The sequence below is a fragment of the Triticum dicoccoides genome, chromosome 5B (assembly GCF_002162155.2).
Source record: "Triticum dicoccoides isolate Atlit2015 ecotype Zavitan chromosome 5B, WEW_v2.0, whole genome shotgun sequence".
NCBI classification, from domain to species: domain Eukaryota; kingdom Viridiplantae; phylum Streptophyta; class Magnoliopsida; order Poales; family Poaceae; genus Triticum; species Triticum dicoccoides.
Genome location: NC_041389.1, coordinates 2,173,272 through 2,177,869, shown reverse-complemented (window position 1 = coordinate 2,177,869; position 4,598 = coordinate 2,173,272). Strand labels below are relative to the sequence as shown.

Sequence of the window (4,598 nt, the reverse complement as noted above, 5' to 3'; positions counted from 1 at the left end):
CTTTTCCTGATCCTCTAGTTCACAGGGTAACCGTGCAGGCAACTGGTGGTGGAGTCTCGCCGGATGATGTGACGGCAGCCATCGTCCATATTAATTGATTCAGTATGTATGCTCAAACTTTCCCTTGTAAGGCAAGACACTTCAGAGACCAATGGTTGACAGTCACAGCTGATACGTAGAACTGCAGGTGCACACACAGCTGCTTCATCAAGTTCTCTGAAAAAAGCTTGTGTTCTGGTTGAGTTATTGTGAAGTTGTAGTTGCTAACTTGCTATTAACTTGAAAAAAGATATGTTAATTTGGTTAATTTCCTTTGGCTAGTGTCACGTGTAAACTGAAGCATGTAAACAATACCATTTTTTCTATTTGATGCATCCTCTCAAAGCTGATGTGTCTCACTTCCATGGAATTAACCACTTCAACCAAGAAACCAAATTTTGTTTTACAAAATTAATATCATCTCCAAGTTCCAGCTGAGTCTCTCCAATGGAAGTACTCCACCAAATATATTTCTAAAATCTGCAGGTTGAACGACTACCAAATACATAGGGTTATACAGAAACAATGTCATATATAACGAAGAACTTGACTAGGAAATTAGACTTTGCTGTGATGCCAAATCTGTCTCTATTAAAATAACCATAACAAGGAGCCATATGGTGGCGTGTAGAGTTGAAATGAAGTTCTCCTTTGCAAAACACTAGATAATGGTGTGTTCTAGACTTGTAGACCAGTTACATCACATAGCACAGGAGTGAACTTTTTCTTTTGCTCTCCATATAATACAGAGGTCTGCACATTGAATTTTGTTCCTTACATTTCATATAATAATGTTACAAAACAATTACCTCATGAAAACAATATCCACCGTAAGTTGTTGTACAAATAGTAAGTCAAGGCAGGCAAAGTCACCAGTAATCCCCACAAGAACATTAGGTGTCGAATTCCAATAATTATGTAACAGCGGGTTGGTAGTGGTCGCCATTGTTCTCATTGGTATCTTAATATGTTTTTTTATTGTTGCTAGGCTCCTCTGTTCCTGTCAGCTTCAGTAGCTCGTTGATTAAGATGTATGATTGGGTGACCAGCTGCAAGCTCTGGATGCCAAGGTCAAGACCTCTCTTGTTCAGATTTATGTTGGTTTCTTGATCCCCTTTTCTCAATGGATATATGGAACTAATACTGCATTACCATTGTTTTTATACCATCATTTGGTGGCTGGATGCAGGGTGGAGCTTTAAAAGTACTTGAAAAAATAGTGATTGCCTATTCCATGGTAAACCAACTAAGATTTGTGCTTTGCATAGAGGTTTAGTTGGTCAGAGAGCTATGCACTTTATAGCATCACTTTTTGCCTTCTACTGTAAATCTGCAAAAGAAGGAATATGTACAAATATATTTATTTCATATGGACTTGATGGCTTCCAACTTGATGAAAGAACAATGGCTGAGAAGGGTTTATTTACAACTTAATGTTTTCCATACAACATCCTTGCATAGGCTAACACATGACATTCCTATGCCTTGCTCCAACGGCTTTAACCATCTTAATTTGCTAAATGGTGACTCGTGTTCTCTAGAGATTTCTAATAGTAGATTTAAGTGCATGATTTCCGGTGGGGATTGATCCCTCATGAATTAAACAAATATGGATTCTTTCCTTCTCCATATTTGTGCTTGTCACTTATGAGTATCATAAGCATTGCAAGGCCAATGTATCATGTCTTGCAAAGCTGGACTTTCTGCTTTCCAGTTGGCCCGCTGATGTGCAAATTGAGTTTTTTTTTGCTCTCAAAAAGATATTATAATAAGTTTTTGAGTCTAAATTTTTTCGGTCGTGAAGGTTGGCGAGAGTGTCTCAGTTATTGAAACAAGAAAGTCTGCTGCTAAATAGGTTATAATTGCTTTCTGTAGACAACATATGGAAAAATGTACTAAAGAATTGAGCATTATTTCTTATGGATTGTCATAGTGTTTCTCATGATCTCCAATAGTATGATCAGATCAATATAAAGTGTGGCTTCTATTTTTTAACAGGCTGTCATATTGAACTGTTACAATGTTTATATTGGTTAGTGTTGACTCATATGAAACTATCGCCCAGTGTTTATAGTGTTTAGTGTTAAAACACCTACCTGATGGTTAGGTGGATATTTGATGAAAGCAGGAACTTTAATGTACATAGACAACCTAAGACCGCAGAGGAATGTCTCACCTAAAAGTTGGACCATTTCTCTTATTTGGATTTTGTAAATTTTCTGAAGATGCAAATTTCACCATCCAGTTGATGGGTCTGCACCTGATTCCATTTCAAAGTGGGAGCCTTCTCAGCAATCTGTGATGCTTACTCTTGCTGGCCTTCCAAGGAGAGAGGTAACATCCAGAAATAATCGTACTAGCATGTTGATAATTCAGGATTATAAATGCCGTTTGTGGTTCTTTGTTGCTAGAACATTCCCTTCCCGGGTCGGTTTGGTGAATCAGCCGTTGTATTAGTAAGCCGTTGGCACTAGTCCTTTCACGATAAGGATCTCTCAATTGCTGAAAACTAACTAAATATCACTATGAGATTTTATGGTGAGGAATGGTGAATATTACCATGTTGCTATGCATGGTAGGATGCCTCTCGCTCTTGAATCATAATTTCATGAAATGTTCTTGTCAAATGCAAATACTCAGTGTGTTCTACAGTCCCCTTTGCATACCTTTTGCCTTTGCTTTCTTGGATAGTTATTCATTAGTCGGTGTCATCGATTATAACTTCACATCGTCAATGTTCAGCTTGTTTTTCAAACACCTGTGGAAGTTGCTGCAGGACACATAACGGGGCGGACGCGAAGGCCTTCATAGGTAGAGCAGAGCGAGGTCGATACGGTGGCCAGGCGTGGTCTAGAGAACTGGTGGCTGGTGGTGCGCGAGTTGGAGGCGAGGTGACGTCATTGACCAAGACGCCTCGTATATCCTCATCTCGTGCCTCCGGGAGAGGAGCTCGTCGAGGATCCCCTCTTCTCCATGGATCCACGATAGAGGTGCTCGTGCCTTTCATATTCCATTCCAGTACTGGAAACATACATCTTTCCATTTGATGGATTTCTGTTCTAATGTAATTCCAGGGTCATATATGGAGGAGTGGATTTGAAAGGAAAGAATTCCAATTAGTTGCTTTTGAGGATGTTCCCGAGGCACTAAAGAACTGGTAGTCTCATCGTATGACGGTATGTATCTATTTGGTCATCATGTATATTGTGTAAACATAAAATGATGCACTGAATGCACTGCGCTCTTTCCAATTTTTATTGTGTCTATTCCTATCAACTAAGATAAATATCACAACTCAAAGTTTTAATCCTGTAGTTACATTTCCATGGTAGTAATGTTTGCCTAAAGGTGACTTAATGGAGCAAGATGTTTGCTAGAATACATTAAACGGCTGATTTATACCTGTTAATGTATGTGTCATCGCCTGTTCATACAAATGTAGTGTGCTAATGAATTTAGTTTGTAAGGCAATAGCAGTACATAGTACAAACAATAACATTACGTGGTATAAATAGAAAAGTGAAAGGGGCGCATCCCACCCGGCACCGCCCCAAGTTCCTCTCAGGCGGCGCACCAGGGTGCACCCCAACCACTAGTAATGTTGGGGAACGTAGCAGAAATTCAAAATTTTCCTACGTGTCACCAAGATCTATCTATGGAGAAACTAGAAACGAGGGGAAGGAGAGTGCATCTACATACCCTTGTAGATCGCTAAGCGGAAGCGTTCAAGTGAACGGGGTTGATGGAGTCGTACTCGTCGTGATTCAAATCACCGATGATCCTAGTGCCGAACGGACGGCACCTCCGCGTTCAACACACGTACAGCCCGGTGACGTCTCCCACGCCTTGATCCAGCAAGGAGAGAGGGAGAGGTTTAGGAAGACTCCATCCAACAGCAGCACAACGGCGTGGTGGTGGTGGAGGAGCGTGGCAATCCAGCAGGGCTTCGCCAAGCACCATGGGAGAGGAGGAGTAGGGAGAGAGGTAGGGCTGCGCCAGAACTTCGTCTGAAGCTCCCATGCGCCTCCCCACTATATATAGGGGTGGAGGGGCTGGTTTCTTGCCCTCCAAGTCCATTGGGGCGTTGGCCAAGGTGGGAGGAAAGAAATCCCATTATTTCCTTCCCCACCGATTGTTATCCCCCCTTTTTAGGGATCTTGATCTTATCCCTTCGGGATATGATCTTATTCCTTCTAAGGGGGGATCTTGGTGCGCCTTGACCAGGGGTGTGGGGCCTTGCCCCCACTACCCACGTCCATGTGGGCCCCCCCATGAAGGTGGGCCCCACTCCAGAACCTTCTAGAACCTTCCCGGTACAATACCGAAAAATCCCGAACATTTTCCGGTGGCCAAAATAGGACTTCCCATATATAAATCTTTACCTCCGGACCATTCCGGAACTCCTCATGACGACCGGGATCTCATCCGGGACTCCGAACAACATTCGGTAACCACATACAAACTTCCTTTATAACCCTAGCGTCATCGAACCTTAAGTGTGTAGACCCCACGGGTTCGGGAGACATGTAGACATGACCGAGACGTTCTCTGGTCAATAA

The 4,598-nt window shown here is 42.2% G+C and overlaps 1 long non-coding RNA gene across 3 annotated transcripts; it reads left to right on the top strand.

Moving 5' to 3' along the window:
• Nucleotides 1-27: 27 nt before the first annotated feature.
• On the top strand, nucleotides 28-3,303 carry LOC119304967. Of its 3 annotated transcripts, XR_005148491.1 has the most exons (6): nucleotides 28-187; nucleotides 1,028-1,109; nucleotides 1,229-1,276; nucleotides 2,265-2,373; nucleotides 2,816-3,029; nucleotides 3,114-3,303. It is a non-coding gene; the product is annotated as an uncharacterized LOC119304967 (long non-coding RNA). The 3 variants fall into 3 exon arrangements; XR_005148489.1 differs by having other exon boundaries at nucleotides 2,285-3,029; XR_005148488.1 differs by having other exon boundaries at nucleotides 2,265-3,029.
• The last annotated feature ends 1,295 nt before the right edge of the window (nucleotides 3,304-4,598 follow it).